The 26,488-nt window shown below is 43.2% G+C and overlaps 1 protein-coding gene across 1 annotated transcript in view; it reads left to right on the top strand.

Moving 5' to 3' along the window:
* LPP (LIM domain containing preferred translocation partner in lipoma) overlaps positions 1–26,488 on the top strand; it is a 254,599-nt gene that overhangs the window by 158,438 nt on the left and 69,673 nt on the right. The gene's annotated exons all lie outside the window — the stretch shown is intronic.

Raw genomic sequence — 26,488 nt, 5'->3', positions numbered from 1 at the left:
TGTGCACCTGCTTTTCAAATGAAGTGCACCCAGCTGCTCTTGCCTGTTTTGGGATGCCCAGAGCTTAGGAGACAGTGCCCTGTAGTGAAAATTAACAATTGTGATTTGGCCTAGAGGATGGCATTAGGATATATTGGCACCAGTGATAACAAGGGAGTCAAGCACTTTGTTTTGCATCCCCTTTGAAAAGTTTCAGGAATGCACAGTTTCTCCAGAGCTGCACACATGAACAACATATTCTACCACTTGCATGACTGGCTATGAGAAAGACTGCAGAATCTGCAGCATTAGGAGAACAAAAGAAATATTCTCTCTTTTTTTTCTTACAGCACCTGAGATGCAAATGAAAGGCAGAGGAGTCTTGCATATGGAAGAGACTGTATATTTTCAGTTTTTTGTAATCCTTACTAGAGACAGAAGTGTACATTTGTTAACAGGACAGTGAGATCTTGGTCTGGCAGTCATTCTAGAGATTAATGTTTTGTCCTCTGAACCATTGATAAAATTTCCTGTATGAAGAAGAGGAGGCAGAAAGTTTAAGCAGGAAAAAGCAGAAACTCAGATCAAACTAGAGGAGCAAGCACTGAAAAAGCCCACAAGCCCTGTTTGCTCCAGAGCAAAGCAAAGCTGAGGAATGGGAGACACAGAGAAAGCAGGACACTAAGGATTGATGAGTACCACAAACAAAAGCAGCTTTGGAATGGTTATTGCATAGGACGGCGCTTAGGAACCCCAGTGCTCAGAATTAGGCCAGAGTGACTGTGAGGGCTTTTGACAGAGCTCTAGGATGCATCTCCTCTGTTAAGTGTGAGAGAAACAAGAAACCACAGGGAAATGACTGCAAACCCCCTTGTCAAAAGCTTTGAGAAATCTTCCTGACTTTTACTTTTCCAAATTTGACACTGTTATTCCTAAATCTGTTACATTACAAAACACAGCACATGTGCAAGCTGCTGAGTTGCTGTTTAATGAAGCATAGTTTCCTATTGCCTGTGAGACAGTTTTTACAGACATGAGGTTTGCACTTTGGTTTGGCTACTAGAGCCAAGCCCTGAGCTCGAGGGACTGCAGTGGTCTCAAGCAAGGGACAATCATTCTGTTATTTCTGCACCTCATTTAGCAACCCTGTTAATTATCTAAGACTGACCAGATGAAAGCCAAGGTCAGACTCCACGTCTTCAGCCCCAAGAAGAGCTATGAGAAGTTAATCTTCGTGGTATGTGGTGTCACCATTCAGCTGCACTGTCACCTGCAGTGTTCTAACCACATGGTGCAGGAAACAGCAATACATTGAAAGTAGAAAATATTCTGCTCCTGTCACAGTCATTTCAGGCCCAAAGCTGGGTCTGGCCACGTCCTCTGGTGCATAAAAACTTTCACTGGCTGTGGGCTCTGGCATCTGCCCTTGCACACAGGTTTCTCAATCTATTGGCGAAGAGCCACCTTTTGTTTAAATCTACGGGATTGCAGCTGGCCAGGTTGGTCATGCTGCAATATGTAAGTGCTGTGCCTTGCAGCCTCTGTGATCCATCTGCAAGAGAGATTAACCTCCTAGGTGTCCCTTGCCTAATCCCTGAGCTTTGACATGGCCAGGCTGTTCTTCAGCCAGTAACTCATGCTGGTGCTGGTACCAATTTCCCAGTATCCTTGAGTTAGCCTGTAAGGTTGTTGCTTTCTCCTTAAGTTATTTACTCTGAAACTGCCCAAATGTCATGGATTAAGCCAAACACAGCACTCCAAAGCATACTGTCTTTGATCTTGATTACAGTAGGTTTGGCTTTGCTTATTGCATTTATACTTTTCCTTCCTGATTATCTGACTGTAGCTTGCACACCCAGGATCCATTATTTATTCAGGATTGAGTATATTTCAGAGATGACCTTCCAGACACTTCTCCTGGCAAAGGCCATTTCTAGATGGGAACCCCAGTGTTGCTACCAAATACCTGCTGGGCTCCTCAACTGAATTCTTGCGGGTGTGGTACTAAGAGGGTGCCCAGGCTTAGCCAGTCCTGTCAAGGTGTTTCGTCCATAACAAGCTTGATCGGAACAAGCGTGGGCCTGGCCCACATTGAGGGTGGTGAGCTGCTTTGGGGAGTGGATTTGGGAGGGTTTGAGACCTGAGCTGCCTTGTATTCTTCATTCCCCAAAACAAGGAAATACTCATTTTTATTGCCAAAACAGGATTTTTATTCCTTCAATATAAATCAAGGCCTCAGGCCTGAGTGTTGCAAACACAAGTTAGCACCTGCTCTTTCTCACTAGAAATAACTTCAGTGAGAGTATGATACTGCAGCTGTAACATATTGCAATCCCTCTTCTTTTTCTTTAAGGACAATTTTTTCTCTCTGGCACCCAGCATTACAAATACACATCTCTATTTGGCTGCTAAAGAAGCGGCCTGAGGTATGATTTTCCATAGTACAATGCATTTGACTTCGGTAGGGGCTGAGGGGATGCAGCAGTTCAGAAAAGGTGAGCTCTCATTTAGTGTTTACAGATGCATTTCAAAGCTTGACTTCAGGCACGTGAGTTTGAAAATGTTTGATCTCAAGTCCTTTTCCCCTTTTGGTTTACTGCCAGCTCTTATCTGGCCATTACTGTAGCAGGTCACCACATTATCCCTTACTAGCAGCTATCAGTAAGTGTCAATTCCCAGCAAATGAATTCAGCAACTTGACAATATTTTTTTATGACATCTATTTAAAGATGACAAAAATCATAAATCTTGTAGGCTTGTCACTGAGAGTTTTTATTGAGTTTGTTGATGAAACAACTTCACAGCTCAGCTGAAGAGGAACTGCAGGGTATGAAGAAGCAAAAGACTTTTGATAGTGTGCAGTAGTCCAAGAAATTGAAGATAGAAACCAACTTGCTGGCATTCTGTCCATATTCCTTCTTCCTGGTCAGAGCAGGAGTTTCTCTTCACACCCCTGAGAGAGGCAGAGCACTTTCCAGTGCATCTGGAAAAGAGGCCAATCACCGCGTGAAGCAGGGGCTGTTTTTGACCACGGGAGTTAGAGAAGGGGAATTGGGACCTGGAGGGCGGCACTCGGGGCGAGCGTCACCTCCCTGAGTGCAGCAGTGTTTCCTTCTCTCCTTCACATCCTGCAGTGGAAAGTTCCATTGCAGTGCTGTTGTTTTACAACTACAAATTTTGTTTGCTGAGGAAAGTTTGAATCTTGTGGACATTTTGATAACAGCCCATAAACTCTCCTCCATAAATCTGTTTGGTGAATTCCCTGGTTGCCATTTGCATTCCCATCCTCTGGGCAGGCCAGTGGCTCTCAGTGACACTTACTTTATTTTGCAGTCAACAAATTGACTGGCAGAGTTTACAGGGTATTTGCAGCATTATGCAACAAGTGGGAAGGTTTATGGTTTTCTGTAGAAGGAAGATATAATTGTAAGAACTAATATAACTGCTTTAGCAACCACCCTGACACCAGGTTGGTCCATAAAATTCCAAAGTCTGATTGAAAATAGTCTCTAAAAAGCATGTCTCAGGAATAAACTTCTATTTAACAGAGAGGAATGGATTTTACCTGGTTTTAAGTGTTGAAGTTATTTTAGGTAACATTCCGTATTCTTGAAAAGCAGGGATTGGCTCATCTTCCAAACTTCAGCAGACTGATGTTACTTAAAACAGTGGCATAGTGCATCTGCAGTTGTATGTTTATCAAAGTTAATGTATTAAATGTAGTATTAATGTCTTCTGCTATAACAATAGTATTCTGGTGTATCTTGTTCCACTGTTCATTCAGTGGAACAGTCAGTCTTGCATTACCCATCAAAAAAGCCCCATTCTGCAGAGATAAAATCAGACTGTGAGGTAAATCCAAACTAGGTTGTGCTGGTCTCTGAAGAGAAATTACATTTTTAAAACCTGGCCTTGGCTAGACTCCCACTGACTTTGAGCCAAAATTTAACCTATGGTATAGTAAGCACCATTATTTTTCCTTAAGTGATATTAAGTCGCATCAGAGGTCCTTTAAGTGTGCTTCTATGTTTCAGTCTCCCTGCAGATGATACTTGACCAGCACTCCCATAAAACATGCATGCACTTAGTCAAAAAACCAGCAGCACTGACTTGTCTGTGTCCAGAGTGCACAGCTTTCCTTTCCTCTTTGCCATGCTGTCTCAGAGGATCCCAGCTCCACTGCATGAATGCTCTTGTTCTCTGAGATGAGTTTGGAAATGCAAGCCCCAAGGTGAAATTTCCTGCACTGGTATTAGGCTCAAAGACAAGTGACTCCATCTTCTAAACACTGTTGTTGTAGCACTTCCAACTTGCTTAATGAAGTTGCCCAGATTCATGACCTATGTGCTTTACAGGTAGGTGTGGTTTTTTATAGCTATACTATATTTGTGTATGTTGTATATATTATACATATGTGTACTGTATACCTGGGATTATAGTTTTGAAAAATCTTGGTCTTGTTCTCTCACTAACTCTTTTCTCTGGAGTATCCAAAGCCGAGCATGGGGAGAATATGTTTAAAAAGTTTTAGACTGAAGGAGTGGAATTGGGATGTTGCAAACTTGCCCAGGGGAAAGAAGTAATGTCAGTTTAGTGCAAAACATTTCACAATGTTAACCTCTGGTACATCAGACCTAAAGCCTTTACTACATATGCACGAGGTTTTGGTATTGCCAGTTCCTCAATTGGATTATTTTAAACTAGTGAGCAAAACTACAAAGCCTTTTCTGTGTCATTGCTAAAGGGTCTCAGGAAACTAATTGCCACAGCAGAGAGTCCTGAACTCTGACCCTTGGCCTGAGAGCTGCAGTAGGTTCTGTCCTGTGTGTGGCACAGCACAGAGCAGCACAGTGTAGACTGCTGTCCTGTGTTGGTTATCAGGCACGCTAACAATGTGTTCAGCAGATTTCTCTCTACTCATGCCTATTTAAAAATGCCATTTTAATAACTGAAGGCTTAATGCTAAACTTCCAAACTTCTAATGTTGTTTACACAACAAACAAATCAGATCTATTTCGACAAGCCGTAAATCTTTGTCAGGTGCCATCACCAGTGCTGTTTTTTAACAGCACTGGACTTTCAGGAATTGCAGTAAATAAATGAATGAAATTAAAGCCCTATGGTGAACTTCAGCCAGGGCAGTGGATCCACTGGAGGCTGTCTGCCTGCTGCAGAACACCACTTCATCTTCTCTGATGAATCACCACGTTGTGTGCAGCATTAATAAACAAGTGCCAGAGAGAAAACAAGGTGTTATCTAGATGTAATGAACTCCTGAACTGACTGGAGAAGGTGACATGCTGACATGAAGTCATCCACTATGAAGCAAGACAGGCTCCCTCACCTCTGGAGCCCAGTGATAGGTATCACAAAGCCACTGTTATCTGAACAATTATCTGTGGAGCCAGCCCTGCATGGTTGCCCCATTAACATTTCATGTGCAAAGAGATGAAGCTGTGAATGCTTAAAAGTCTCCCAGTGGCTGAACTGCAAAGCTTTTATATTTTCTTTATTTGAAGACTTAGCACACAGGCATGTGCGTGCACATAATCTTCAGCCTGGAGATTTCAAGCTGTTAGGTAAATGAAATGTTTCAATGACAACTTTTTTTGGGTCTTGTCACTAGATACTGTTAGCCTTTAGTAAATTAGGAATAAATACTTGCAGAGAGAGTTTCATTTTTCTTTAGCACTATTTTCTGGTGGCAGCTGGACAGATAATGCAGCCACAAAGTGAAACTTCTTTATAAAGAAGTGCAAGTACAAGCTCTTCTGAGGCTTGCAGGCAAACCCCCGCAGCTTCATAGCAGTAGTCAGCAATATTTTAAACAGTGAGAAGATAATGGTCACTTTGAAATGTAAGAAATGGATTTGGATGGTAAATTTCAAAACCAAGCGCCGATCCAACGATTATGACCACATCTGATTGCAGCAGTCATGCTGAGGGGGGCCTGAGTCATAGTCACACTTGAAGCCTTTATGCCTCACTCTGGTTGTAAAAAATGGGTTTGAAGTGGGGGTTAATTGATCTGCACCTGCCCAATGCAGGAACTGTTAAAAAAAGATGTAGGGCAAATGTGAACCAGGCATCTTGTGGATGGAAGAATTATTTTTTTTCAGTTTATGGGCACTTACAGAATTTTCCTCTCTTGCAAGTAGGTGAATGTGGTTGTCTCCACTGTTATTCTGTCCACCTTGAAAAGAGTGGGCTGCTCAGATTGTCTGAGAGTGTTGAGTAGTTTTTTAAAAGCCGAGTTATTTTGAGATGTCCAACATGAGGTGTGTCTGTGTCTTCAGAAAATGTTGAGTTAGGTTTTTGAATGTGATTTAAGGTACTGTGAGCTGCTAATTAACTTATTGTTTTCAGTCTGTCCTGCCCTCTTGTCAACCCAGATGTTCTGCTTAAACCCAGAGAAGGGGAAAGTGCATCTGCCCAATGTGCTTGTACGTGAGAGATTTGCAAAAAAAGTAATGCAGGATGCAAAATGAAAAGTCAGATTGTGTCTTTGGTGTTTCTCATGCATTCCCACAGCATGTACAAGTCTCTAAAAGCATGTCTTTTCTGAAATGCCCCATTTCCCTTTCACCCTCTGTAATGCTGCTGCTTCTGTCCAGCCAGCATGAGTTGAGCTGTGGAGTTCAACTGCTTTGTGAATTAATTACAGGGGTGAAATCTGCTGAGGAAGAGATGAGGGGATGCAGTCACAGGAGCCCTGTGGCTCGCATGTCACTGCTGCTGCCGCAGCTCTTTCAGCATTGGACAGAGCTCTGCGGGGCTGCCGGGGCGCAGCAAACACCGCAGCCGCCCTCGGCAGCAGCAGGGCTCCCAGAGGGGCTTCCAGAGCTGGGCAGCCTGGAGCCACAAGGTTTTGTGGCTCTGAAGGTTTTGCCACAGTTCCTAGCAGCATCATCAGAAAGCCATAAGAAGCTCAGTTCCTTCTTGGGGAAAAAGAGTTAATGGAATTTGGTTTTGGCTGGATGGGTATTGTGTGTGTTTCTTTGATGGTGTTTTAGATAACCTAGTGGAAACTTAAAGATTCACTTTTAAACCAGTATAAAAATAATACTGCCCATCTGTTTAACTAGTCTTGGTCTGTCTTGTAACAGTTCACTGACCATCTGTTACTGTGGTGTAGAGATAGACATTGTGAATCCACTTGACTGTGTGAATTTCGGACTTCAGTTTATTTTTGGTTGCTGGTACATATGGACCCTGTTCTGTTACTCTTGATGTGTTTGTTCACAAGGACTTCTTAGCGCTAATTTCCCTGGGAGGGGTGTTTCAGAATGGGGGAAGAAGGGGAGGAAAAGCAATTAATTTTCTACTTCAATAATCACAAATAATTTTTTCTAGTTTGGATCCCATCTCACTGTCTTTTCCCCAGCAAGCTGTGTGGATGGATTGAGCAGCCAGGGGAGAGTGGCAATCCAGATGTGAGCTATCTGATTAATGAAGTCACTGTCAGACATGCATAGTAAAACTCAGACAAAATGAATCATTTCAGGGTTCTCTTATCAGTGTTTCTGCTGTCTCCCTTCTTTCACATGGTGTTAAAGGCTGGGCAGGGTGTCTGGGCCCTGCCACAGTGCTCCTTAGTCTCCACATCCAGCAGGTGTCTGATAAATTAGAATGGTACTTAGCTGGCTGGATGCATTTGCAGGGCCTGTTTGTGGGACATGCTCTTGGTTTTGGCAGTGATGCTCTTGGTTTTATTAGTGGTGCTTTTAGTAGCCCCAGTTGAGGTAGTCTCTGCAGCAGGCAAAGATCAGGAGGAAGTGTTTCCTTTCCAGGGGCAGCCAATATCACGAAAAAGAGCTGATGTTAGGTTGGGCTTGTTCATGCTTGCAGATCACCATTTGTTGCCTCATCTGTGGTATGTGGCTGTTTTATTGACCCTTACTGAGTTCAGTCTTGGTGAAAAGCATTAGAAGAAAATTTTGCCTAAGATCATAATGTTGTTCCCTGTGGGCAGCTTCCCAGCAGAGGCTTCATGGTTCAGCAGAGCTGGAAGGGGTGCTGGCTTTTCCCCTGCTTCTCTTTTACAACAGAATGAAAATTCATGTCCGTAGTACTCCTGCCTCTGGGTGACATGAGGTGGAAGTGAAACTTCCTCAGCCTAGCCAGGTATGAGCCAGGCAGCTGCTAAGCAATTAAGCTAAATGTTGACACAGTCTCCATTCCTTTGACGGAAGAGTTTGAGAACGGCTGTGCAGGTGACGCAGGAACATTCCAGGAGTTGGTCTGTACTTGTTCCTATTGCTCATGAAATCCTTTGTGCTCTCTTTCTAAGTTAGCCTATTTAGACAAGCAGCAGCATTCATTCAGGCATCACCTAGCACTCCAAAAGAATCAAGTTCAGCTCTAGATCAGCTATAAGCCTTCACAACTCCTCTTGTCAGGAAATCCTTCTAGCACACACGAATGCTGTGGGGAAAAATACAGCCACAATAAAGGAGGCACAACATGAACATGGAGATGGAGCAGTGTCCCAACAAACTGCAGTTTCCAGGCTGGGGAAAGCATTTCAAAATCTCACCAAGACCCACAGTATCCCTGTGCAAAGAAGTAAGTTCCCATGCAGTGAGGAGAAGCAATCAAATCCCCTCCCATTGGGAACCAACAGCACTTCTCTGTGTGTAACTATAGCAGAACATGTAGGCAAAACAGGATTATGGTTCTGCATTAGTTATCAGCTAATTAGCCTCTTGTTTTTAGACAAGGCCCACTTTATAAAAATCAGGTGAAAGGATTTCCTGAATCTATTACTTTACCAAAGCTTTGTTAACACCTCACCACCTTTAATCTCTCACCATTCTTATTTATATTTAGTAATGTATCTGAATTAGAAGTGGTGTGACCCATTCTCTGCTGAGGCCAGACTGCCAGCTTATAGAAATTACTGAAATGAGGCGCCAAAGTAATGTAAGGACAAATGTCTCCCTGTACAGATTGGCATGAACACTGGAGGCAGCATTTGAGCGTAATATTGACTAATTATTTAACCATGAGTGGCAGCTTTGAACATTGTGTTCTTTTTGCTTCACTTCCCACATTTACTGTGAATCCTAATTACGAAGGGAACAAGTATTCCTTCTCAGGTCGCTGGAAACACAGCAGCCAGCTTTGGGAGAGTGCATGGGATGCAAAGGGGAGGCAGCCGTGAACTGTGCATCAGCTAGTTCTCGTACTAGAGCTAGTACTATGTGCTAGCACTAGTACTCACTGAGCAGGGAGAGCAGGTGTTGGCAGGGATCTGGTCTGAAAATTCAAAAGCTGCTGATAAGAGAAAAAATAGATCATGGACTAAAAATGCATAATTGGAAATGAGCCGTTTAGATTATTAGCAACATGTTGGGGTTTTTTTCCTACTCCCATTTTAGAAAGCTTGGCTTTTGAATGATTGTTTCTGTGATGTTAACAAGAAGTGTCCCCAGTTGGATGCTTTTCAGTAGAGGTCATGTATATCAAGAGATCTGACCCCTAAAAGAGGAATGTAAGCTTCTGGCATTAACTTTGTGCGAACATCTCTGCCACAGATGGAAACTTATCTCTATTTAAAGGAATATGCACGTACAGCAAACAGCTGGATTCCCTGAATGAGAAGAGACAACTGACAGTTGCTTGAGAAGGCAGATGGTTATCTTATTCTTTCCCTTGCTACTGTCTTTTGGTCTCCTAACCCATGAGGTGAAAAATAAGACTTCACCTCTCAAAGAACTGAGGCAATAAACATAGCAGTAAGGTGGGAATGAATGTTTAGTGCTGCACTAAAATTTGTGACACCCTGAGCAATTAGACAAATATTTGATAAGAAAATTGATCCTATTTATTCTGAAGTCCCTGTCTCTTCAGGTGTGTTTGTGTACAGTCAGGTCAAGCTCATGACATGGACCTCAGTGGAGATTGTCCCCCATAGGCCCTCTGGAAAAACCTCTCTAAGTGCTGAGTTAGGCTTGATGTCTCGGCTTTTAATTGAAAGCTATGCCAATGATATGGCCTTATGCCTTTCCTCTGTCCCTTGGAGAAAGCCTGTCTTCATTGTAGAATTTCTTGGGTTCAGAGAACATGGTTTTAGCTCAGCTCAGAGATCAGCTGTCACTCTTGAGTGTGTGTGTCCTCTCTGGCTGTGTGCACATTGCTGGGCTCTCCAAGGACACCCGTCTGCCGCAGCTCGTTGTTCACCTGCCAGCTCAGCCTCTCTGTGGCTTGATGGGTTTCTCTTCCATAAGCAAAAAGTCACCTGGAAGACTTTGCTTGGCTCTCAGGCTTATTTAGAGTTGTGGGAGACAGCTAGAAGACAGCAAGGGCTTCAGTGGTGGAATGAAGCGTGCTGGATTGCTGTCCATGGTCCAGCTCCCCTCAGCAAGCACACACCTCTGCTTTTGTGGCAGATTGGCACAGGAGTTGTGGCAAGCTGAGGACACCACTGGCTAAAAGATTACACTGCCTTGAGGTGCATTCTTGGAGGGGGAAGTCATGTGCAGTGTAAATATATCCTCTTACTCTTTCATCTGGGGTCAGATGATGCCAGGCTATTATATTAAATGCTCTCTTGCAGTATGTACTCTATGGATGACTTTGTGAATGCTACTTTTTTCCACAATAAATTAGTTGGAAATCCCCTACCACTAGACCAGAGTGTTAATACCAGTCACAACCCTTTGTTTCCATTAAGCTTGATTAAGTTAGCTATGGTTGCTATTTGCTGATTTTCCTCTGTGAGAAATCTAGTGCCTGTCTTTCCTGGAAGTGCCCAATAGATGATTTTAGCTACAGAGGTATGCCAAGACCAAGATGTCAAGGTTGGCCTTGAGCATTTGTCTCTGAATTACTGGAAAATTTATTTGTGATGTAAAATGATTGCCAAAAGCCCATTAGATAACTTGATGTCCTCTGTTCCTCCCTATTTCCAAAGTCTGCTGCAGGGCTCTGATTCCAAATGCACTTTTAATAAACTTGCAATTGCATTGCTTGTTTTAATTTAAGGTACCATTTCTGCAAACACAGAGTTGTTCTTTCTTTTTGCACTTGATACTGAGTTGATTGTGAATATTAAGGGTCATTAGCAGAGCAAGTGCAGAGCAGTGCAAAATGTGACTGAGCACATGTGCTGTGCTGCAGTCTGCAGTGTTCTGTGTTGTACCATTTTTTTATGAGATTTGAAAAATTACAAGTGAAAACACTCTTCCTTTGTTAGCCACTGTTATTAGAACCATATGGCTTGAACTGAAGAGTAAAGTGTGTCTGACATGTATCAACCTAGCATGTGTCTGCAGGTGAATATAGTTTTTGAAATGCAGATTAAAGGGGAAATGAAGGTGAGATAGTAGCATTCACACAATTTCTCTAGGAGATGCTGGAACTATTTCTCATTTTTAAGGTATTTCTCCAGGGTCTCTGGAGGATGACACAGAGGTGCAAGGCAATTTCTTGATAGGAATGCTGACATACAGACATGCATTTGCATTCAGCTTTTTGTAGTCCCTCATAAAATGAGACTCATCCTTGTTTGTGGAGAGGTTGACACGTGATACATAGCATGACTCCATGGAAGATATTTGCATATTGGTGTGCTGCTGATGTGCTGCTGAGCAAAGTTCATGATGAGACCTTGACCATCCTTGCCTGGCTTGTCATGAGATAAGAGATCATGCTGTTACACTGAGTAAGAGGCTCTGTTCTTAGGAAGAAACATAAATCCTCCTATCTCAAAGCAGTCTAATTACAAATTACCTGGAGTGAAGAAGAAATTAGTCTTTTGACATAATATTTAGCATTTTATTGGTTTACATTTCTTGGATTTTTTTACTCCTTCATTATCAGGTGATGGTTCTTCTCAAATATGCAGCCCTGCAATGGGTAGAAATTTCAGGTCTCGCCTGCCCTGGGGATCATGTGAGTTTCCTTTTGTCCAAAGAGCATTATGAGTACAAGCATTGTGATACCTCAGATTTGTGGTGTGCTGTTACTAGGAGAATGAAATGCTTCTTCCTCTGTCTCCAGAATCACATGTCTAATATGTCAAACACATACTTTATTTTATTTCTTCTTGGGATAAAGGAGCTTGTTAAGCAATCTCTCAAAATCACTTCCAAATCTTTTCTCTCTTGTTATTTCATAGTTACACAAGCTTGCTAGGTGTCTCATCTCTGCTGCTTTTAGGTTTTAATTAAGTCCCTGTTGGTATTGAAGAACATTTGTCCAGGCCTGCAGCCTTGGTGTGTGAGTACAAGTCTGGGGAACCAGCCACTGCTCTGCTGTCCCACTATCTCCTCATGCAGGCAGGGATTCCAGGCAGCATCCTGGATGAATTATATCCCACTTCCGACTGGCATATTTCACCCAGCTGCCATCACAGAAGAGCCTCATCGATTCAACAGCAGCCACCACTAGCCTAGCATCAATGAGTAGCTAAAAATAATGCAGTGTGGAAAAAAACACCTAACATCTAAATATAAATCTCTAATGCCTCAGTAGGGAGCATTGCATTTCCTAATCATTCAGTCAAATTGTTTAAAGATTGATTAATACTGGAAAGCCTTATGTTTCCACCTTGGTCACTGATCTCTCCTTCTCCCAGCTCTTTTTTAAGAAGGCAGAAATGTCTTTTCCCTTCCCTCCCTTTTCTCTGGTAGCTCTTCCTTTGCTTGTGTGCCCTTTTCCATAAGCCCTGCTGGCCACTGGAGCAGTGGGAGCACCATGCAGTGCCCAGGCACATTTACAGAACTGTGCTGGCTCCTGCAGCCACTCCCAAGGAGGAGCATGCTAGGGGAAGTGAAGGGGTCCAGGGGACACAGTGTGACGCTCAGGGCACCAGTCTTGCCATCTGCAAGCTGACACAGCTCCCACAAACTCAGCTTGTTGAGTTGTGCCACCTGGGCTTGCCACCCACCCTTAACCGTCGCACAGGTGGAATGAAGTAACACACAGACATGGAGAAAATGGAGAATGGATTTTTTTCCCGACCCGTCAGCTGTCTGCCTTTGAAAATCAAAGGCTAGAGCGATTTCTTTCCTCGGGAACACATGCCAAGCAATCGTGCTCCATTGTTGCTGGCAGATTTGTTTTTGCACACTTCAGACAGGAAGAGCGGCACTCTCGGGGCGAAGATGCTGGCACAGTGTGAGCGAGATGGGAAGAGGGGAAAGAGCCAGCGAGGAAATCTGCAGGGCTTTGCCACGTTCCCTAGCAACCCGCGCCCCCAGCACCGCTTCCAGTGGCTCCTCTTCATCAGCGCAGCTGCATCGCTGTGCGAGCCGCGCCGTGGTCTGGCTGCCGCTATTTTGGGTGTAAAACACCAAGCGTGTGATTGCAGCGCTGTCATGGGCATAAGGGCTTTGGATTGCTCTCTTGCCCAGATGGGAGCAATTCACAAGGAGCGCTGGGAAAGTGACTTTCTGTTCTTGCTTGAATGTTGTCTGGTACCAGCTAGTAAATACCGTCTTGTGGCATAAAGACTTTGCGATGAGTAGGTTAGATAGCTCCCCTACCATTTGTTTTCCCCAGAAGGTGGTATTGCAGGGAGAGCTGGCATCAGTGTTTCTGGAGTAACTTCTTTCCTTCAATCTACTGCGGACACACGTGGGTTTTTGCACAACAGACATGTGGAGTATTTTGCAGTCTGGGGCACCTACGATGATTTTCTGAATGCTTTTTGCCTGCCATTTCCATGCTCCTGGCCAGACTCACTGCATCCTGTCTAGCTTCTGGGACGTTTTAATAGAGATTCAGCACCGAGTGCCAGATGGGCATTCCTGAGGACTAGGACAAAAGAAGCCGGTTGTTTGTCTAACACAAATATTTACTGCCCATACAGTGGGTGCTCTGAATGTGCTGCCTCATGCACCTGGACTCAAAGCTGGAGATACAGCATTTTGGAGATGGTAAAAGCACGGCAGGGCCTGCTTAGGACCCAGCTTCTTTGTCTTACCATTGCTGAACAACCTTTCCTTGATTTAGTGTTTGGAGCAAAACCACCAAATAACTTAACACTGCATATGAGCTTCCTTTCCTGTAAGCAGCTTCAGCCCTGAAGATGATCCATAGGGCTTTCAGCTGGCTTTGCTCAACTCCGTTGCAGAATATGTCACAACTGCTATCACAATCACAGAAGCATAAACAGTAAAGCTGGAACAGACTTTAAGATCTGTCTGCTGCTCAGAGACAGGATCAACTCTGCCTAAGCTATTCTTCACAAATATTTGTTTGTTCCTACTCTGAAAAGCCTCAGTGATGGAAATCACAGACTCTCCCTAGGCAATCCCTTCCAGCACTTTGCTGGCCTCACTTTCTCATCCTCTGTGTTGCAAACCCTCTAAAGTGTGTGAGTGATTTTCAGATGACGGTCACAGGGAGGGGGCCTGAATCTCTTATTTAATAGTGTAAAACTAATGCAGAAGGGCAGAAAGAGAGCATGGAGGGAATACATTGTATAGTGGGAAAGAAGAGGAAGGATTCTGTAGTGTTTGATGTTCTCAACTGTTTTTCTAGACATGCTGTTGAAATTTGCATGGCTCTTAGAAAAAGTGTAGATGAGGAAGGAGGTAGAGGAGGCATGCTTCCTCTGAAAATCCTCTAAAAGAGGGAGCCAGCTCCTCAAAAGGAGCCAGGAGAGAGGAGGCCCTGAAAAACATGTTAGCTTGAACTGGGAGTTGGTAACAGGAGCCCATAAAAGCCAGTCTGACACGTCCCCCACAGATGGGAACAAAGACTTTTAACTTAATTGTAAGTGAACCCTGGAATGTCACCTGCAAGGAAGCTGGCTTCAATCACCCATTTCCCCAGAGAGTGGGGTCTTTGTCTGTGGTGTTCACTCTTGGTTTGGCAGTCTGGAAGCAAGTTTTCTCCCTGTGTCATTTGTTCTATGAGAGACAAATGCAGCTGAGGGCTCAGGGGGCTGCAGTTAGTCTGGTCTAGGTTTGGACAGCCTTGTTGACTCAAGTAGTGCCTCCCAACCAGCCAATGTACACCTGATTACATTGCTCACCTTGGCATGTTGAGCTAGATTCTCCACTGCTGTGTAAATCAGCGAGTTCCCTGGAGCAACTCTGATTTGCACCATCTGAATGTCTAGCCCATCCTTTTCAAGTAAATTCAGCAAAATTTATATATATGTATATACACCTTTGTTTTTCCCCTTTTGTCAGTCAGCCTGCAAGCTTCTAAGTCGTTAAAATACAGGAGGCTGCTGCTGTTGTGTCTGAACAGCACATGAAAATGGTTCATGGACAAAGTGAATGTATACATCAGAATGGTACAGGCACAGTGTTGTGTCCAGCCACAGCTCTCAGCCTCCTCAGCTCTAATTGCACATGCCACCACCTCTGCCAGTTCACTCCATTCTCCATGAAGTACTGCTCAACCAATTAGTGAGATAAGCCTGTCTCCAGCCCAGGATGGATGTGGACAGCCTTCTTAGCTGCATCTCTGTACATGGAGGAATGTTTTGACAACTAAACATGGATCTTGTTGAGCTGTCAGTTTGACTCACTCTCCCAAGTGTCTCATTTATTGAGCCATCAGGCTCTTCCTGACCTCCTCAGAGTCAGTCCCAGCCTCACACAAAAGATGGCACAGAAATACAGCTTGAACGTGGCCTTCTGAACAGGATGAGTTTCTTAAAGCATTTGATGTCTTGAACAGTGTAGATCATTAGGTCTGTATGTCAGTACAGTGACTGTGCCCTCAGGATGACAGCAGCCTTAGAGGCTGCAGCTGGGGAAGTTATGTTGCCTTCCTTAGTGCACAGCCTGGTTTGGCTGCCAAGATCCTGGGGCTTTTTGAGAGGCTGATGGGAAAGCAGAGGATGAGGAAAAGTAGTAGAAAAGCTCTGAATCTGGGGAATCCCATACTCCCTTCTGTCTCCAGTGCCAAGCAGAATTCCTTCTCCTTGCCATTTATTCCATAGGTAGCACAATCCCCACAGCACAAGCCCCTGTGCATTTACCATCTTAAGCATCATGGCCATAGAAGTAATTTTCTGTTTGGCTGGAAAGCATGCCTGTGACAAATGTGGGATCACACACTACATGTGGCAGGGGAAGTAGAAAGAAGGATCATGTGACACTGAAACTCCATATACAACTTCCAGGAAGGAATCAAAAGTGACACTGAGGGTGTAGTGCTCTGCCCTGGGTGTCTATTGTCCCATCAAAAACACACACACATTCACACATACATGCGCGTGTCTGGAAGCATCTGACCAATCCTATAGACTGAAACTGCAGGGTTTTGTTGGCATTGGATAGTTCCTGTAGAAAGGAAATTATTCAGTAAAATTAGCTGACACTGATACCTCTCCTTTGGATCTTGCTTTCCTGCTTGTTCCCTGCTCTGAGGGTACTATTACCCTTCCATTTCATATTGCTCCTTTGTACACTGGTCTTCCCTAAGCCAGTCTTCCTCTGGTGGGTGCATATCTCCATGTGCCCTCTCTGCATGGACTCTTGCCAGCTGTGGAAGCTGGCAGGCTGTACTTTGTTCTCCATCCTCTCTGCCTCATTCCATCCTCCCCTTTGATGCTGGACTCTGGCTCAAATCACTTACTGCATGCTGCCTTCTGAATGGTTTTCCCCTCTTTCTACCAGCACTTCTCTCTTGCCTTTTTTATTGCTGAACTAAGGTAGTTCTGCCTTTTTAAATTGCTGTATTTGTGTTGCTAAATGCTAATTTGCTCTTTCCCCTGCCTCCCTCCCCATGTTGCCAGAGCCCTCATTCCAGATCTGACCTTTACCTCTCTGCTCCTGGGGCTCTTCCCCTCCAAGGGCTATCACCTGCCCTCTGCACAAGCAGGATTCATAGGATCCGCAACAGGAGTAGAACAGCCAAATCACTCCTGTTCCAGCAGGTTGAAAGGAAAAGGTTGAAACCCTTTGAATATTGAATAGCCATGGTGAAACTTCCTGCGGCATTTTTTGATAGCACATAATCCCTGCTTCTTTGGCTCCCTGCCACGATTTGGCCACCAGTTGTGATGTGCTGGGTCTTCATCCTGCAGTGCTCTCTGAGGAAAAATCATTCCTCTCCTCTTGCTGCCCTTTTCTCAGCTCCCCTCCCATGTGATTATGGGAAATTCCTGAGCAGGTACAGTTTTTCAAGGGAGACTTGGAGCTTTTATTTGAGTAATACTTTACTGCCCTGGACTGTATTACAGGAGAATTATGACTTTGTTGAGAAATTTCTACTGCTGTGAGCCAAATGAGAGATCATTTTTGTAAGTACATTGGATGAAATAAATTATAATCTAGATGGCGGGCATTTACCCTGGCCTTTTTCCTCCAAGTGCAGTATAGAATTTGGCACTGCTTTGTTCTGAAAATATTATTTCTGATTATCTGAGGTAATTGATAGTGAAACATGTGCAAGTCTCTTCTAAAGCAGCAGTGCTTAGGCTATCAAGATGACAGTCACTTGAGGCTGCAGCCCTTCACTCTTTCCTCTTTCTTTTCTTGTGTATTACTCCCTCTGTTCCCGATGGCACTGTTTAATTTCACCACGTCTGTCCTTACTGCCAGTGTGTCCTGTCTTCTGCCTGATGTTGCTCAGCATCACAGTAGCACCTCAAGTGCAGCTAATGCCTTGTGGGTACAGCTGCACTGGGAGCTGGCTGCCAAACCCTTCCCCAGACTCTCCTGTGAGCAAGCAGCGCCAGGTCTGTGCTCAACTGCCTGCTTCTGGTGGGGACCTCCATATAACAGAAGGTAAAGGGTTCTCTAAGTGTTTAATCACCAGTGATGACCAACTCCAGCCTGGTAATTTTGTGAAGAGGCTCTTGTTCTTGTTCGGGCTGGAGATAGATAGGCCAGGGCTTGGTGGTGGCAGTGTGGTCTGCTCAACACTGATGGGCCAGGCGATTGCTCCTCATGAATTAAATAACATGTGTTTGCAAATGGTACTTGACGTGATGTTAGACGACTGAGCCGAGATCCTGACCTACAGATACCTGCAGAGGGCTCTTCATGAGGAGAATTAGTTGTTTTAAGTGCAGTAAAGCTTCAGGCTCTTAAAGGTCAATAAAGCAATTCAGCAACAAAACCATCCATAAAGATGGTATAAAATATAGAGGTGCTTTAATTGAAGTAGAGATGAGGTGAACTCTGATCTTTACTACTTACATATTGTCTTGAGTTGTGTCAGTATCCTTTAAATAATCTTCTCTACAGTCGTTCACCATAAGACCTGGAGGTGCAAGCAAATGAAGTCTCCCTCTGACTTTGATAAGTAGCAATCTTCTCATTATTATTTGCAAGTTCTCTTTTCTCTTGCATCACTGGAAAAGATGTCACTTTGAAAATTTTTTGTCACCCTTGAAGCACACCTTGACTGAGAGGTGAGCACAATAAGATGGCCTGAACAGAATCCAGATGTCTCTTAAATTTCTGACTCCTTTTCCCTGACAGACTGAAAGTGAATTGAAGGGTCGTACTCAATGCTTACGCTCTCTGACATGTTTGGAGCTCCCTATCTTCTTTCCAAAGGAACTTGTGCCCATTTTGTTAAAAGGGGTTGGCGCCCTCCAGTAACCTCTTCAAGAACCATGGCCTGTGCAAAGTTAAAGGAAAAACAGGAAAGCTCTTAGAATGAAAGCAGCTACACATTAGGAAAAGAGAACAGGTGATTCTGGGATTGGTACACGAGTAAAATGGAGAAGTCTCCCAGTTGTGAAATAGGGAAGAAGCTTGTGAGTCCAGCAGGAATGTAATTTGCTTTTGCCACATTATTGTTTCCTCAGCTATTATTCTTATCACTTTTATTTATACAAGACCACTGAGGGCATGTTGGGAGACCAGTGTATGTTTTGAAGATGTTATAATCTTAAAAGACAAAATCTAGACAGATGTGAGTGAAAGGAGGCACAGTCTTGGCTAGTAAAGGTAATTATTAATAGTCATGATTTGTACTCATTGAGCATCTTTCATTCAAGGATCTCAAAGCATTTTGTAATGAAGAGTTCATTGAGCCTCTCAAACTCTCTTGAGACAGCCAAGCATTATGAACACCATTTATAACAGCAGGGTGCAGGATCAGACTGGTTAAAAATATTTCTGAGGATAAAGCTCAGGAATCCTACCCTCCAATGCTATGGATGTTGAACCAAGCACCTGCTCCAGTTTGAGAAGCCTTTTTTTTTTACTGTAATTTATATATATAATCTTTTAATGTTAAGCAAAATATGTAGTCTTCATTTAAGTCATTGGTGTCCTGGGAAGTGTAATGGCCCATGTCACAGTTGACTAAAAGTGAGACTACAGATAGTGGGTTAAACACACTTGGTTAACCATTTGTTTGCTGTTACAGTTTTCACATGAAAAAACCTTATATTAAAACCTGTCTTGGTGATGGAAAGTGATATGATTTTAGGTTTCTTTGTGTATTAAAACAGAAACACAATTTGCATATTTTAAGTATCTTTTCTAGCCTATTCAGGCTTCTGGCAAGAAAGCTATATTTAAACTGTTAATACAGTATGAATGCAAGTTTCACATGCAAAATTAGTACCATTAAAATGGTGAGATTTATTTTTCTTTTGAAACAAGTGATGCCATGGCACTTCTGTTTTTGTTACCTGCTAAGGCCCCGCAGCTGGGGCCACCTGTTTTTTCACTGGGTGCCAAAGCTGAACCGCAGGGCAGGTGGTGCTGGTACTGAGCACCGGGTCCAGCCCCAGCTCTGGGGGTCAGTGGTGGTCAGGCAGTGCTGGGGAGCTCCTCGGGCACTGTGGGTGCCATGCCAGCCGTGTGTATGAGCCCATCACACTGTGTCACCCCTCAGTGTCTGTGGAAATCGTTCAGCTCTGCCTTTCTGAAAGGTTGTGCAAGTGAAAAACTTAAAAAAAGGTCAAAACTCAGTTATTTCCTTAGATTTTAAGGATGCTTCTGGAAGGGTAGGCTTTGGAGAGTAGGTGGTGCTGGAAGGGTAGGCTTTGGAGGGAAGGTGCTTCTGGAAGGGTAGGCTTTGGAGGGAAGGTAGTGCTAGAAGGATATGCTTTGGAGAGAAGGTGCTTCTGGAAGGATACGCTTTGGAGAGAAGGTGGTGCTGGAAGGGTAGGCTTTGGAGAGAAGGTGGTGCTGGAAGGGTAGGCTTTGGAGAGAAGGTGGTGCTGGAAGGGTAGGCTTTGGAGAGAAGGTGGTACTAGAAGGATACGCTTTGGAGGGAAGGTGCTTCTTTCAGTCATTTTATTGTGGCAGTGAATCATCTGAGTGAGTTGAGTACTTTGTCAGCTCACACATCTCTTTTCATCAGTATGAATATTGAAGCATTTCCATTTTTATTAGGTTTGCCTCTGTGCTTGTCCTATTAGATGGGAATATGTCTTGGTTGATGGTGAGCCCTTGGAGTGCCAATCACTGCCACTGGAGCCCCCCACAGCTTGATATCTTTCAGTAGTGCCACCTTGGACTGGCACAAGGGAGCCCTGTACAGATCTTGGGGCTCATCGCCTGCCCAAGCAAGGAGTCCTGTATGCTCTGTGCACCCCAGGACCTATAGCCAAAATGTCAAAAAGTGAATTCAAACTCTTGTACAGCAGTGTGCTGTGCAGCTTGGGATCAAAGCAGTGGGACTGTTGTCTCATATGGAAGTTTATGGCTCCTACTCTGAAGTACAGATTTTAACCTGTTGATAGTAGTAAATATAATGCTTAATTAGTGCTTTGAAGGCCATCCTGGAAGCCCCCAGTATTATGATGTGAAGAGGAGGGGAGCTGAGAGGCAGCCTGTAGGGTCTTTACTGCTGGTGATGATCCATGGGAGTAAGGGAATGCTTGACTCTGAGCCCAGAGAGATGTGGCAAGGCAAGCAGCTTGGAGCAGAATAAAGCCTTTGATCTTGAAACAAAGAGATGAGTAAGCACAGGACCTCTTGATACAATTTTATGGAGCAGACTGAGCTCTTCCAGCCAAAACCATAGAGCTAAAATGGTGCGTTCTCTTTATTTGCATATGGGTATAAAAATGGTGCCTCATTCTCACTCTCAGTAGTACCATCCAGCTGTTCCTTGAGTTCTTGGCTTGTTTTTTTAAATGCCTAAAATGTCTATTACCAAAATAAGTGGGGTTAATGGAAAAACACAAAACAAAACAGCCTGCTCCCCTTTTCATATGAGATAAGCCTTGACAAGTAAAGCATATTTGTGTAATGATAGGGCCAAGAGGCCCCAGGCAAGATCAGGCACTGCTGCATTTGTTTCTGTATATACATTTAAGCACCAATGGGACATTAAAATGTAGTATTTTATATGTGAAATATAGCTTAAATCTGCTGTTTCCTGAGATAACATGTAAAATATTTATTACTTGGAGAACCAGCCACTACTTTGTATTTCATAATGAGAAATGGTCAATGTTGCTCCATAAAAATCTTGCACATCTGCTGTTAACTCTGAATATATAAACAGTCCATAGTGTCCAGCAGAAGCAAGAACTCGCCAGAATAGCAGTGGAAGGTGTCATTTAACACAGTCATGCTCAGTGCAGAAGCCAGAAGCAGATGGTGGTGTTTACAGAGTATCCCATTTTTATAATATCTAGAAAAAATAACCAGCCCTTCCAGATTCAAAACATTAGTGAGAATATGAAGAGTAGCAAGAAAAGCTACTTAGTGTGTTTACATATAATAGCATAAAACAATCCAAGGACAAAACAGTGATGTTCTTTTGTTACCATGCTTGATGGTTAATAAAAGGCTCTGTCTCTGTGTTGTCACTTATGTCGTAGAGGCTTGAACAGCTCCACAGCACTGATTAATTAAGACAGAAGTATTGCTGAACCCATTTTACAGCGTAATTAGGGTGCATGTATGGTGAGCCTGTTGAATTCAGTATCAGTACACAAAGACCAAGATTTTGGGTTCGTGACTGTAAGCTAAAAGCTCTGCTCTGGTGAGTCAAAATAGACATCTGTATGAGCAGCCTGATTTTCAAAAGTCCAGGAAACGTCTCAATTCTGTCATGATTTTGCATTCTGGCTCTACTGTCTTTTAAAATTATCAACAAGATACCTCCCCTTCTACCTGTCTGCATCCCAGTTTCACAGTGTTAAAAAAAAAAAAAAAGAGACAATTGTGCAAAATTGCTGGCTGTGGAGCTAAAACAGAGGAAAATACTTTTATTGTTATTATTACTCAAATTCTGTGTAGCTTAATGCCACATGAGATCACTGAAACTAAGAGCTTAGCAGGATTAGGACAGGCAATGTGCATGGATAGTTAAGTGAGGATACAGTTGCAATAATGAAGTTTAAAAATAAAGAAAAATATCCTCTAGAGCTTTGAAGCAGTTACAAAACTGTCCTATTTCAAAGCCAGGCAGTGTTAAACAAATGAGGGCTCTGCTGGCAGAACTGCACGTTCTGGATTGCTGGTTTGCTGTGAGGGGCAGGGCAGGTAGGCAGCCAGGGAACCAGCGGCTTGTTCCACTCTGGCATGGCCCGGAAGAGCCCTCTCTCCTGGCAGCCCAACACTTGAAATTTTGGTCTTCTGGTGTGGGTTGGAGGGCACTGACTGTCAGTGGATATCTCCTCATGCAGGGCAGTTTCTTCAGAGGATCTTGATGAGTTATCCTCTGACCAGGAATAAGCCCAGGAATGTGCATGATGCAAGGATTCCAGGCAGAATCCTCTTTTCAGGAATCTTTATGTACTCTGGCGGCTGTAACCTTTCACTGGGAAAATAAATCAAGAATTAAAATATTTTTTCTAATGCATCTCCTCAGTAAGAGTTGGCCTTAATTATAAACTGAATTACAGCTGTAGGCAGTCTTGATACTTCCTTGGGAGCACAACTCATGAGAGATGTGGCACTATGCTGGATTTCTTGCTCTGAAAGTTTGTGATGGCTTTGGATAGTCAATAAATTCTTTAAAAATGTGGTCTTTGTCAAACCATTGAACAAAAAATTATGCTGCAATACTATTTAACTAACTATTAGTTTTGGTGAGTGAAATGAAAGGACTAACTTCATGCAGTTGAAACAGGAGGAAAAAAGTGAAGAGAAAGTAGCTATCAGTGAAAGATGTTTCTGGCTGCTTTTCAATTCCAAATTCAGCTAATTCTACCTTCTGAAAAGAAGATAATTTCCACATTTCTGTAACTGGGAACACGTAATTGAAGTTATTTTCTCCCAGAGAGAAGAAGCTTCTTCTACAATGTTTGCAAATGGACAAGAAAAATGACCACATACAGTGTATTCTGAATGATGGTGCATTCATCACAGCATCATCTTCAGATGGCTTTGCAGATTCTGCACTGCAGTTTTTACCCATATGGGTAAATATTTATGTGGGGATAAGGTTCTTGTTGGCAAATGCACCACACTGACTGCAGAGCTCCCTTTTCTGGGCAGCCCTTACATCTGAGACAGGTCTGGAGTAGAAAACATGTGCCAGGGAAGCACTGAAGCAAGTATCAGTGTTGTGTACCAAAATAATTATGCAGTGATTCCACACGACTGCTTCTTTTGACCTGGCTTTTCAGGAACTGAACTTTAATAAGGAAGATGAGCCAGATGTTGTTGCAGCATTTTGATAGTGGCACAAGCAATTAGCTCACTTCCTTTGTAGCATGAAGATACTTTCTTCTACAGGGCTTAACCCTGGAAGTGCTGGTGTTTTCCTTTACATCCCAACTAAGTATGCAGGACAGTGTTTATTTAGGAATGCTTTTGCATCTGCACATGCTATGCAATCCTCTTTTCTTCCTGAGCTTGCTCCTGCAATCTTCTCTGAGGTTGCTTGGTGTTTGATCTCAGTAGCAAAGGAGGCACTCAGGTGCCTGCGCTTCCAAAGCATAGTTCCTCGTGCCAGCTTTTTTACTGGGCTCTTTTCCATTTTTGTGGATCAGTTTATCATCCCTGATGCTTCTGTGGTTAGCCCGACAGAGTGGTGCTTTGGGTCTGCAAGTCAATGCAGTCCTTTTCTTTGAGCTGTGTCTAGCTAAGGATGTGGATATTTGTGTGCACTGAGGTATGTGCATGGGGAAAAGTGAATGCATGAAGTTAGTTAACTGGTAGATCAGACAGCAAATTGAATTTCTAGACAGCCTTGATTATTGTACAGAACAGGAGAAAATAGAGGAAGTTTAATATAAACAACAGCACCACAACTCTGTTTTGTAAGGCAAGCCAGAGTTATATTTTTACCCTGACATAACAAAGGAGAAGGAAGGAAACTGTTTTGCTGAAACAAGTATTTTATATTGGACTAAGGATACACTTTACTCTCTATGTTTGTGTGTGTGCATGTCCCAGCAAACAGCATGTTCATATTCATGAAATGCATTTTCCTGGAGGCACGTAGTCAGCATGTGCCATGGGAGGAGGAAAAAGATGTGCCTAGTATTCCTTAAAGGCTGGTCAAAAAGGCATGGCATTTTAGTCAAAATAAGTCCAAGTGTCTCATAACATTGTGGTTGGTATTTGTTATTTCTGCTGACATTGGGTACTGGATAGCAAATCTGCCTGGTTTGGAAAAGTGCAATGTAGATAAAATAGGAGAGCAGCCTATTTATTGTATGTATGAGGCAGTGTGGCCTCCAAAACCAGAGAGAGTCAGACAAAACTGAAAATCTGCAGATTTTGGTCTTTAATTTTAAAGGGCCTAATCCAAGCCCGTATGAATTAGTTATGGAGGGCTCCCCAGTTGGGAGTTATGGGAAGCCGGCATGGAAATGAGGGAGAGGCTTCACCGACTTCCTGCCAAAGCCTGCAGGTGCAGTGGCTTTGGGTTGCAGAATGTTCAGTGTAGGTCTGCAACGGCAGGTAGAGCCCCAGTGAGTGAGGCTGGAAAATGTAGGGCTCCCAACAGCCAGGATGCAGGATTTGTCTTTGCCCTAGAGCCCATGTGTGATGCTGAGCAAACCGCTTCGGCTCCATGTATCTCACTGCCCTTTTCTGTGAACAGACTGTGGCTTGTGCCTTCTGTTTTTGTCCATGTCTATTACAGGGCCCAAGGGTAAAGGCGGTGTTTCAAATGATGTGTGGACAAAGCCCAGCAGAAGAGGCTGGTGATGACTAATGGGAAATACAGGGATGGGGACCATTATCAGCTTCAGACCATGCTGTCTTCTCCATGCAAAGTCTAGGAAAGGAGTCTCTGTTGATGGAATGGCAGAGGTCATTCTTTTCTGCATGGAAATTGAATGAAATAGGTACAATACCTGGAATAGAACCTTTAGAAGCTTGGATTGATTTCTCAAGCTAATAAATCCTTGGCTGCACTTGCTGTGTTAAAATATATGTTCAGGAAAGATTCGTGATTGGTTCTCAAGAACAAGAGAGCAAAGGGAAAAAAACAGGTTGTTCCAAGGTTAAATGTCTTACATTTGACAACTTTAATTGACTTACTAATAAACTTTTTTTAGGATTATGCTATATATTATTTCTAATAAAGTCGTTGTAGACTAGCCCTTCTAAAAAAGCCACAAAGCTCTGGCCAAGGGAGTCTGGGTGGAAGAAAAATGTATGGAAGTATATAGTTAATTCTCTTGAAGTGCAGTGCTTTAAAGCTGCTGTTTTCTGTTGAACATCACTGGCTCAATAAAGATTCATCATGTCAGACGTAGTGCCTAGAAGTGGTCAATGTATTGTTTCTGCAGTGATTTTACATTTTCTTGCCATCTAAGTAGTTATGGAGCATGGAAAAATGTTTCCTTGTTTCATATCAAAGGTCCAGTCCTTGATGTAGGCAGCAATTAATCAATAAAATCACTTGCTTTACTGAAATTATGTGTTTTATAAATAAATTAGTTTTCATATCCAAGTCTTTCAAGAAAGCAGTGCACACAAGGAGAGCTGGTGTCAGCATTTTTTAATCCTGAGATGACTGAGTTCCTCCTTATGGACACCAAACTTGGCTTCTTCTAAGAAACTTCGAGGCACAAGACTATTTCTGTGCTTCTCAAAATATGCCATACTTTTGGTGTTTTCCAGGGAGAAGACTCTCTTAGACAGGCTGCAAATACTGTGTGCGGCTGTTAGCTTATGAAGGCCAAGAGATCTTGGGTTCTACACACATATTAAAACCTTTGTACCTCTAGTACTAAAAATCTGTGGACCAGCTCCTGATCTCACTGAAGTTTACAGCAGGATTTGTGTCAAAACAAACAAGAAGAGAACGTAACTAGCACCTTGGGATCATCTGTCTTTGTCCGTGTACTCTACCACGGGAGAATTATCATTTATGTTGTGTTGTTAAGTGATGGGAACTTTTACCAAGTCTGAACTTAAATGCTTCCAAGCCTTTTTCAGTTTTGGAGAACATTTGTATCAAGTTATTCTTGGAATAATCTGCTTTTTTATTATTATGTGCTACCCAGTAGACATCTAATTATGAGGCACAGGATATTTCCCATTCTAGGAGGATATATAGTACTTCACTGGATGCTCTTCAGAGTCCATTTTCATAACATTAAGTAAGGTGTTTACTTGCTTGAATCCCTTTTGTCTTAAAAAAAATTCAACACTAAATGAAGAATGAAGTTCAACACTGAGCAGCCAATATAGCCCCTTACTGTGTGAAT

Source organism: Ammospiza caudacuta, chromosome 11 (genome assembly GCF_027887145.1).
Source record: "Ammospiza caudacuta isolate bAmmCau1 chromosome 11, bAmmCau1.pri, whole genome shotgun sequence".
Classification (NCBI taxonomy): domain Eukaryota; kingdom Metazoa; phylum Chordata; class Aves; order Passeriformes; family Passerellidae; genus Ammospiza; species Ammospiza caudacuta.
This window is presented reverse-complemented; position numbering and strand designations above follow the sequence as displayed.